The 11441-nt window shown below is 43.1% G+C and overlaps 1 long non-coding RNA gene across 1 annotated transcript; it reads left to right on the top strand.

The window, feature by feature from the left end:
• The first annotated feature begins 364 nt into the window (after positions 1 to 364).
• Positions 365 to 5430, top strand: LOC131483309 (uncharacterized). The gene is made up of 3 exons (XR_009247615.1): positions 365 to 569; positions 1785 to 1877; positions 5261 to 5430. It is a non-coding gene; the product is annotated as an uncharacterized LOC131483309 (long non-coding RNA).
• Positions 5431 to 11441: the final 6011 nt, after the last annotated feature.

Below are 11441 nucleotides of genomic sequence, written 5' to 3'. Positions count from 1 at the left end.
GTTAGGGTAAAGCACATGACAGTCACCTCAGAGTCTGCTCTGTTGTTGTCAGCAATTAATTCCAGGAGTGTTTTTCATGTACTTGTGCCCATTGTGTGATTATTTTAAAGCTAGATCATGTTCATCCTGAGCCTCTTACAGTATCCTTATTAGGACCTGGTATACCCTGATGGGCTGGAAAGTGGACACCAAGGGATGAGTACCCAGTAGGGTGAGTGTGCTTCCCAAATGTGGCTCACACATATCCTGCCTACCCCCAGTCCCAGGGAGAGCAGTCACAGCCATGTGCATATAATGTAGGTGAAGGTCAGAGCCTCTGTGACATCATCTGTGACATCATCCTGTGTATTAGTAACAGGGAGGGGTGTGCCAAGGATAGAAGCAGAGCAGGGAGAGCCCCTGGATAGAGTCATTTCCTGGTGGGAGAGGGCTTGAGGGTAGGGTTTGCAAGGGCACAGTGGATATGAATGAGAATTCAAAGACCCAGTGGGAACAGATGAGGGAATACAGTGGATGCAGATGAGGGAATTTGAGAGGCACTAAGAGAGAAATGGTACAGGTGGGAATAGGTAAGGTTATGGTGGGCTGAGGGTGGGCCAAAGGTGGGTGTGGGCTGGCAGAGGAAAGTACAGGTAGGCTTAGGGTTGGCTGTGGGTCCTATCCAACCAGGACATGATAACCACAGGGCGAGAGTGGGCAGAAGGTGGGCTCCCAGTGAACTGAGGAAGGGTGAGGAAGGGTAAAGGCAGAAGAGGTTCTGTTGAACTGGGTGAGAATGGGCAAAGGTGGACTGAGGGTGGGATGAGGACAGGCAAGTGTGGGCCAAGGACTGCCATGGGTATTGAGATGGGGATAGCAGGATTGATGGTGGTGAGGCTGGCATGGCACAAGGGCTGGTGGCTTCCAGGGCAATGGGAGAAGTGCTGAAGCCAGGGTCCAGTAGATTACATTGTAAGCCATTTTGGGCAGTCTGAGAAGATGGGGCTGGACAGTGAGAGTATTGGAGGCTTCCCTTAATCAGTACATGGCGAGGATTTGGGTTCATGGGAGTTCATTCCTCCAAGAGTTAGGGAATGTACTTCTGTCATTCAGCAACTTGTGTACAACCTTTTGTTTCTTCTTTAGTTCTCAGATTTCTCAGGACACATTTCATGGTGTCCTGTCTCAAGTTGTGACATCTTGGTCTTTCAACAGGATAATCTTGATTTTCTTCCTAGTATAGCCTGATTATTGAGTCTTATGATATTACTGTATTTTTACATTTCAGAGTTTTCACAGAGAAAGTTTGTAGACTGATTCAAGGTAACAGATTTCCACATTTCAGGAGAGTGCTCAACAAATGTCCTCCTATTGAAGGACTCTGATACAAATATGAGGTGTCTTAAAACAGCCTTTGTCACCTCTGGAGACTGTCCTCTGAAAGACAGACTGACTCTTCATTTGAGGATTCTGGCACCACATTGAGCTATGCAAACAGATCATCTTATTCCAAGATATCTTCTGAGCAGTTTCCAGGAATTGTGCCAATTCCTAATGAAATTTCTACTTCTGTGTCATTCTGGGGCCAAGTATTGTTCATCTGACTCTAGGCTAACATTGCCTCTCCTGATTATGAACTGGGTGTAACTGAGTCAAAATTCATTTGTAAATTTATATGGACACTCTTCATGTCCTCATGATGAGCCTCAAAGTCTTATTTTCATTCTCTCTTTAAGATGTTTATTCAGAAAGTACCCCTGATTATTGGAATTTTTTCCCTCCAAAATCTCATCTTAAAACACCAGATGACGTCACACTACCCAATCATCAGATTTTGAATGCTGTGATACCCATGCTCTTCACAGGATCCTGGAACATGGTGATTCCTCCTCCAGCAGGTCAGGACCCCCTTTTTTGTCCTCAACCATGAACTGAATCTGAAGCCTGTAGATGCTGTAGAACAAGGCACCAGCTTAGAAGGCCCCCCAAACTGTGCTGAGACTTCCTTGATTAGCAACTTTAAGAAGTCAAATGGGACCTACAGTCTATCTGCCAGCCAAACATGTTGAATGTTCCCTGAGGTATAGCTTCCAACTATGCATACAGAATGTGACCTGTGATTTGGTTGGAGGATTCAGAGAGATAAAAATGCCTTCTAGCCAGTTACAGTGTCATTGTTAGGTGGAAGAACTTTTGGGGTTCACTGAATATTTAGCTTTTAATATACTCCTAAATTCTCATATGGCTGGAAAAACACAAAACTGATATTATGCTGATTGGTGACAGATGTAGGAGTGCCCATGACTGGAGATGTTGAGTCAGTTACTGTCCAAATGTCCTTCGTGTTTCTGTTGCGCATGTTGCACATTTTTCAATATTGCTGTGAGTACACTCATCTAGACAGTGGCTCCTCACATACACTCTATACAAGGGTAACCACCAATCTCAACTCAGCTTTCAGGGCTGGGGAAAACAGTTTCTGTCTGGAGGCCAGGCTCTAGAGAGGCTTGGTTTGCATAACACTAAAAATTAGTTACTGATTTGCAGTTAATTCCATATTGGATTTCTTTTCTCTCAAAATATTTACAAATCCTGCTTTTGCAAACATATTCTGCTTTTTTATATTTGCCAAGTATTCAAAAACATATTTTATACATATTTACTCCAATACAGGAACATGATAAATTTCTCCATGTTTTTTTTTTAACATCTTCTATTTCTTTTTTTCAATACTATGTAATTTTTATCATAGAAGTCCTCAAGTCTTTGGTTAGGTTTGTTACAAGGTATGTAAGATTCTTCTCAGGGCACAGCACAATGGCCTAGTGACTGAAGTCTTCACCTTGAATGAGCCAGGATCCCATATGTGCACCATATGCTTGTATCCTGACAGCCTAGCTTCCCATTCAGCTCCTTGCTTGTGGCCTGGGAAAGCAGTCCAGGACAGCCCAAAGCCTTGGGACCCTGCACCTGTATGGGAGACCACGAGGAGGCTCCTGGCTCCTTGCTTCAGTTTGACTCCAGCTCCAGCTATTGAGGCCAGTCGGGGAGTGAACCATCAGATGGAAGAGTCTCTGTCTCTCCTTCTTTCTGTATATCTGCTTTTTCAATAAAAAATATAAATCTTAAAAAAAATTTCTCTCAAGTATTTTAAATGGGACAGTACTTACAAATTCTTTCTCAGTCGTGAAGTTACTTTTGTATACTAGTGACATTGATTTATGTATCCTACCACCCTGCCAAATTCTCTTCTGAGTTCCAATAGTTTCTTGATTGAGTCTTTTGGTTCTCCTATGTATAGAATCATGTCATCTACAGACAGGGATAGTTTAATTCATTATTTCTTATTTAAATTTCTTTATTTTTTTTCTTGCCTAATAGCTTTGGCAAGGACTTTCAATAATATGTTGAATAGCAGTGATGAAAGTGGACATCCTTGTCTAGTTCCAGACATTAGTGGGAAGGCTTCCAGTCTTTCCCCATGTAGTATAATGCTGGCATTTGTATTTTTACATAATACTTTCACTGTGTTATGGAATGTTCCTTCTATGCCTATCTTTCTTAGGGTTTTCAGCATGAGGTGGTGTTGGACTTCATGAAATGTGGGCCCCCGGATGGCAAGGTTTGGGTAGGAGGCTCAGGTGGCCATGTTCTCGGAGCCAGGTGTGTTGGTTCATCCTGAGGGTGTGGCTCAAGCTTGAAGGCTTGTGCCTGTTGGCCTGCTAGTTGTTCAGAGCTACAGAGACTAGCATCCCTTGGGGAGACAGCTCACATGTGGCAGGGCATGGGTCAGAGGTTTGGGTAGGTTTGTCCCGGTGGCAGGGTCTCAGGCAGTGGAGTTTGGGTTGGGCAGCCCAGGTGTCAATGGCCTGGATGAAGCTCTTGGGCCATCCAGTAGTTCAATTTCAAGGAGAGAATGTGAGGATCTTTAAAGGTCAGACTGAAGCACCAGCCCTTGTGGGAGATCACAGCTGGGGTAGTTAGGATTGACCAATACTGAATACCACTCACTGCTGCACACTAAAGCCTGTATTGGGGCACTGCCTGATAGGGATAGATCACAGAACCCGCTGGTGAGAGTTATAACAGGTACAGGAAATGTTAGGCTAGCCAGGGCACTAACCAGCATGAGAGAACAGGGTGTGGGAGCAGATTCTGTGGGGAATGTATGGCCCAATCCTGTGATCTTCAATTTCAGCTGGTTTTCTTGGGAGCTGGGGGTGGTGACAGGCTGAGCTAGGCATGCCCATGGAACTCTCTGACACTCATGGGTATTGGGGTTGTGTACAGGTTGGGTTGACTCAAGCTGCAGCACTGGCAGGCACACCCAAGAATACAGTGTGGGGTGGGCTGAGCCACAACATCCATCACTTACACACAGGCTGTGGCAGAGGGGATAGTCTGTGACTGGTAGGAATTCAGCACCTACTGGCTTGTCTGAGATCTGGGCGTGGGAGTGGGGAAACGTGGGAAATTTTCCTGGTGGGCTGTAACTCTCATTGGTGAGCAGGTCATTCAGGCCTGGGTGAGTTGGTCAGACCAGGCAAGGTAGCACCACCTATTGGCAAGTGTGTGAATTTGTTTTGGAAGGGGCAGACTGGGCAGGGCCAGGCCAACCTAAGCTCATTGGCAAATGCAAGAGCCAGGCTGGGGGGAATAGGGGGAATGCCTGGTTAGACTATCGCACTTATCTGTTTGCATGAGCCAGGGGTGGGAGTGGACTGAGCAGAGCTAAGCTTCAGAACCCATCAAAGAGACTTGGGCCAGGACAGGTCAGGCTGCAGCATCCAATGGGAAAGGCCAAGACAGAGGATGGGCTGTGCTGAGCTGGGTCAGAGCAACCACTGGCATGTGCAAAATCTGTGACTGGGAGTGGGCCAGGTTGGAAAGCTAATGGAATACTTAGATGGGTTGTGGTTCCCACTGGTGAATGTTAGAACTGGGATGGGAGTGGTGGTCTGGGCTGGACATTGCTTCAGTATTCCTCAGCATGGTTGTGACTAGGTGTGGAGTGCACCAGGTTGTGTTAGACTTCAGCATGCACTGATGCTCATAAAAGCCGGAGTGGATGCTGGATGGGCTGGATTAGGTCTTGATTCTCCCTGGGCCATGTGAGAGGTACATCAGGGCATGGACTAAGTGTGGCTGGGCTATAACACCCAACAGTAAGAGCAAGACTGGGAGTCAGCCAGTTGGGCTAGCCTACTGTTCCTGCTAGAACAGGAGTGGACTAAGTCAGCCTAGGCATAAAACACCCTGGTGTATGTGATATCTGCCACAGGGAGGAGACCCAACAAGGAGCCTAGGGAACTCTTTTGTCAGCATGCATCCCCTGCAGATGACAAGGCAGGGAGCATCCCAAAATGGACGAGGTAACAATACTTGCAGGCATATGTGTGGGTCAGGTCTTGGAGTGAGCCAGGCTGTGCCAGTGCATAACACACACTGGCATATCTGAGAACCAGGATGGGCTGCAGGACAGGTTTAGTCTGGCCGCATCACCAACTAGTTCACATTAAGGCTGGGATTAGGAGCTGACTGTGCTAGGTTGGGCAGCTGCAAACATTAGCTGAAATGAGGCCAGACAGGCTAGGCCAGGCTAAAGCACCTTCCGGCAAATGCCTAAGTGATATGGGCCATGCCAGGCTGGGTCACAGCATGGTAGGGGAACAGTGGGGAGTCGCGTGCTAGGCTACTGATCCTGATGGTGAGCACGAAAGCTGAAACTGGTTTTAGACCAGGCTGGGAAGGGCTACAACACCTGTTGGCCTGCATGCGTACTGGGTTGGGGGAGAGCTAGGCTGGGCTAACTGTATCCACCGGTACAGGCATGAGTTGGAGTCAGGGCAGGTGGGTTGGACTTTGCTTCAGCAGAAGCTGTAAAGTGCTGGGACTAGGGAAAATCCTGTTGAGCTGAATTACAGAACAACATGAAGTGTATAAGACAGGGCAGGGAGTGGATCCATTGAGGAGGCTGTGGGCACCCTTCTGATGAGCTGCAACTCCCACTGATGAGTGTGGGAACCAGGACTGGAGGTAGGCCTGGATGGACAGAGGGTTGTACTCACTGGCACCAGGGTGGGCTAGAGGGTGGAGTCAGTCGGGTTGAGTTAGGCTTAAACGACCAATGATGTGAATGAGAGCATACATAAAGACTTGGCCTTTGAGGTGTAATGTATGTAATGTATGTGTATATATATATACATATATATATATATATATATGATCTCTTGAAAGGAGGTTCAAAGGACATGGCTTTAAAATTATAGCTGCTAAGTCCTGTTTCATTTAAAAAACATTTCAATGGGGTCATACTATAATTTAGTAATAAAGACTGAGTTTATGTCAACCTAGTTTACAGTTTGTTCATAGCTTTAGTTTGAACAAACTTAATTTTAAGGACAATCTGTTGTAATTAATTCTATTTCCCTTACTGCTATCTGATGCAGGGCATACTTTTGTGCATTTGAGGAAATTTCTGCAGACTATCAATCATTTTTGTAAGCTAAAATGGGCAATATCTGCACTTGAAACAAATTATGGGGGCAGTTGAATCATCCTACCAACTTCCCCAGGAGTCTCAGTTCCTGCTGAGTTTGTCACTTGAGGCCAGGGCTAATCACAAATATTTAAAAGCAGTCAGGGCTTGCATCTCGTACCTTAAAATTTCCATATTCAGTCACCAGCATTCAGATGGGTGATTTTTCTAATATAGATGTGTGTTGACCTCACCTCTTTTCCAGTGGGGATTTTCTTCATCAAACACACACAAAATTGGAATATGCCCACTTGCAAAATGTGTCAAAATAACTATCATGGAAAAATAATACAAATATTCAAAATACATATTTGAAAACTATGGGGCTGAGGTAGGCATTGTTTACATGATTAAAAAATCTGCTTGGTTTTCCTTAAGTGTCAAGGTTTTCCAAAATAATTACCCAATTTACAAGATTTTCTCCCAACACACATTTTCTCTACGTGATCTTTGAATACAGAGTCAGATAACCAGCATGGATCTTGTTTAAAGTAAGGATAGAAAAAACATAAGAGCTTTACCCAAGAGGTGGGAGTAAATTGAATCCTAACCCACTTCTGTCAAGTGGGAATTACGTCTGAGTTCTGGCAGGAAAGCTGGTTTTCACGAGGGTCATTCTTGGAGCCTTCTTTGAGAGGGCAAGGTGGAAGCATGCTATTTTACAGGACACTCCGCACTCAGCTATGTCCCTTTGTTTAAATATGTAACCAGATCCCTTATCTTTACCAACTCACCAATCAGGTAATGGCAGATTTTTCTGATACCTGGTAGAGGTTTTGATTGAGGAGGGTCCTAACCAAACTGTCAGTAGCACCTATTGGGCACAGTTCTTCATGGGAAAGATTTAGCTGGAGGTAGTTCTTCTCAATATTCAAAAAATGCTATTGTTTTAGCACATAAGTCTTAGAGATGTAAATTTTCACTAATGATGCATCAGCGAAAGCGAGGCACACCAGTGATGAATTTTAAGATAGAGGAGAAATTTCACATGTTTAAGAACAAGGGGAAAGCCACAAAAACAAAATCAACAACAGGAAGAAAAAGAAATTAACAACACCATGAAGTTAAATAACATGGTACTGAATGACTAACGTTTTGCTGAAGAAATGAAAAAGAAAATCAACAACCTTCTTGAAGAAATTGATGTAACGGCATGATCTATGAGTCACTGTCATTTTGTGGTTTTTCATTTAACGGAATGTATAGTTACTGTGTACTGGAGATGATCATATTTAGTATCATGTTATTTAACCTCATGGCATTGTAACTCTATTTTTCTTCCTGTCATTGATTTTACATTGTGGCTTTTCATTTAAGGGGAAGCATAGTAACTGTAATGGAGACTGTCATATCCAGATGTGAGGATACAATACACTATGCATCTCTACTTGCAGACTAAAGATGGACTCCCAATGAAACTGTTTACTATATCTTGACAACAGGATGCTGCAGTCTCTGTCATTGTCAATGCGCGTGATGATGGACATGACTGTTTATGAAGAACTGTACTATAGTAATAATATAGGGGAACTCAGAGAGGTCGATGAGGGAATTAGGAGGGGGATTAGGGAAATCTCAGGGCCTACGGAACTGCATCATAAAGTGATAATAATAACAAAACAAAGTACAAAATTGAAAAAGAACAAGTGAAAAAATATTTGGAAGTTATTGGTATGTATGAGCATTTGTGGTTAGTATGAACCAGCTGACATCTTGAAATACATAGCTAACTGCATGTTTATTCCTTAGTTACACATGCAGCACAATGGGAATTTGGACTTTTGTTCTTGTTCACAATATGGAGATGTGTAGAAAAGTCACTTGCATTTTTTTCTACACTTACCTTTCATCTGTTTCCTGTAGTATCAGGAGTAGAGCAAGTGCTAAAGCTTTATCTTATGTGAAAGCTGGGTGCCACGTGGATGCATTGTCGCCACCTGCACGGCTGTCAATCTTTGCATAATTATGTGTCTTCAAAGGTCAAACGGGAACATAAAAGATTGTTTTTGTTCTTAGTTTTTATTTTTAATTAAAATTTGTAATACATAAAACACTAATACACTCTTCAAAATTGTTTAGCAACATACCAGAGGAGTCTAAAAGTTCACCAAAATTGGAAGGAAAAACAAATTTGTTTCCATACAAAAAAAAGTTGAAATGTTCGTAGTTGATTTTAAAATCTCAATACATGGCCACAAACCACTCTTGAAAAGCCATTTCCTGTAGTTGTGATAACAGGAATAGAAAGCAATAGCTTCTAGAGAATGTCAGGTAATTAAAAAAAAATAGCACTATACCACAAAGACAGGTTTTACCTATATGCTAAGAAAAATATTAAGGGGCTGTAGCATCACTACAAAAATAAATATAATCTGGACATTTAATTGCAATTGCTGTACAAAGACCATTACTTAATCAAGACTTTGTGATGAAACATATCATGATATTATCTTTGTATAAATAAAACAATTCTAAATTCAAACATAGAAACTAAGCAAATGAAAGTGAAACACAACAAAAATAAAGAGAATCATGGTATCAAATAACAATCCTTAAAGGGGCACACTAAAAAGAAAAAAGAAAAAACACAATCCACCAAATTAATATTGGTTTATTGGATTTAACACACTGCATTTATTTTTCTGAATAGGAGCTATAAATTATAGAATCAGTGAATTTGGTTTTGACATGCCTTTTTTACACTTACAGTTCCTAGGCTAAGGACAAATTGTCCTTTGATACTTTATACATTTTAGATAGAATGACTATGGGTAAGAATAGAGAGATGAAGGAATGCAAGAGAAGCTCAGACATAGTTACTTAATGCCCTTGGTCTCACTAATCCATAAGCCGTAACCCCTGCCCCCACCACCAGTATGCCTTCTCTTCTCTGGGAATCGGTTCTGTGTTTTGCCTTACAATGAAAGTTGGCTCTCAAACTTCCCGATATGCTGTCTCAAGTGAGACCTAACAGCTTCTCCATCAAACTTCCAGGGTGTAAGGGTTGATGAACTCCTTTCTTTGTTACTAGTCTACAAATCATTCTATGATATTCCAGAACTAAAATAAAGAATACGGGGTGAAAAAAATCTGTCCCTTTACAGCTCATTTGAGAATTTTCTGTTTTAACTTTAGAATAGCAGAAAGTAAAAGTTATGTAGGAAGTAGCCATAGTCCATGTGGGCAGCAACCCTGCATCTGGGAAATGTCCTAAGAGAAACTATCTGGGCATCCCTTGCCAGAGGTTAGGGAGATGAGTTACTTGTAGATGCCTCTAACTCAACACGGCACACAGTTCATTGAGAGTGTGGGCTCACTCTGCCACCAACAGAGCATTCAACAAATCCATCTATGACCCACAGAAAGAGACCAGCATTTTTCATTCTTCACCATGGAAGTTCTCAATAGCATTCAAGGCTGTTAACCACTTGGAGCATTTCAGCACATTGTCTCCTGTCACCAATAACCCTTTTATTTTCCTCGTTGCCATTCTAGGAACTCTTTTCCGAATATGTTTATCAGAGCAAGTTAACAGACAGGGGCAGGGGAGGCAGTTCAGCATAGTGCTTGTCAATCACTCAGTAATGAGCTCTAGTATTCTTTTCCAGCACATATTCACATCCTGTGTGACACCTTCACGTCTCTTCCTTTGTCAACATGCAAATGACTTCAGACTTATTTCTCCAATTTATATGTCTCCTTTGAGTCTGCTCCACGTCTTCTCTCAGATGTCTCAAGGGTCCCTCCAACCTGAGACATGTCTAAATTAACAGTCCCTGTTCCACTAGACTCTACCATGATTACCCAACCAGATGCACAGACCAGTAAGCTATTGTTGTTGTTACATTCTTACCACACTTCTCCCTTGCTACCAAACGTCTACTGAATTGATTACATCATCTCCACTCCAGTGTTGACACCTGAGCTCCCACAGTGGTTCCCTATCGAGACCTCCATTCCATTTGTCCTCCTTTCATCTGCCCTACATCCTGAAGACATGGTGAGTTTTTGGATATACACTCTTGATCATCCCCACTGAACTCTGCTCATACTGTTACTCTTTTAGTCCCGGACAGTGGTCAGGCAGGCTCCTTCCCACCAACAGCCATTGCCAACCTGGAATGCTCTTCTCCTAGGTAACCCTGTTCCTCTCAAAGATACAACCTCAACCACCGTTTTCTCAGGAAAGCTTGTCTTTGCCTCTGTGATTAGATCAAAATCATCCGCTAGACGGTGATGCAGAATCGTGTACTTCATTATATCCATGATTGTTTCCCAAGAGTATGGTATATTTTGGGTTTTGCTTGCCTTGGTCTTCTCAGGACTGGCTTGACTCCTGGCAATGAATGAGTAGATGGTCTCATACTGTCTCTTGAACTGACACATACGTACAGACTTCGGCCAGGAGATCTTGATGACCAAGCCACTTGACCTGGGCACCAGCAGTTTCTATTGCAGAGTCGCTGGACAGACATGGATTGGGAACGCTGTAAAGAAAAAAAAAATCAATTGTATTTGGTGGAGGATCTTTATATTGTGACCGAGGGGTTTAATCTGATTCTCAGCTTGATCTCAAAGATGGATCTTCTGAATGCTAGTACTGAGAACAGAGCAGGGTTTCAGCTACACAAAAAGGATTTTAGGAAACCGATTCACTGAGAGAAATGGCCTGAAAAACACTTCAGGTACAGACATGGAGCATGTCTCAGACATCATGCAGTGGCCCTCAGCTCAGCTGGCTTCCCTCTGCCCACACACCAAGAGACTGATAGTATTCCAGGTCGGATAGTAGCACTGAAGGAGCCAGACATGTTGGAGCAATGTGTGTTTGCCCTCATCCCCTATCTCCCAGCCCTCCTCTATTTCCTCTCTTCTCCCATCCCTGCCACTTCCCTGGACTTTCACTCAATGATTTTGCCAGCTT

This window comes from Ochotona princeps, chromosome 24, assembly GCF_030435755.1.
Source record: "Ochotona princeps isolate mOchPri1 chromosome 24, mOchPri1.hap1, whole genome shotgun sequence".
Classification (NCBI taxonomy): domain Eukaryota; kingdom Metazoa; phylum Chordata; class Mammalia; order Lagomorpha; family Ochotonidae; genus Ochotona; species Ochotona princeps.
This window is presented reverse-complemented; position numbering and strand designations above follow the sequence as displayed.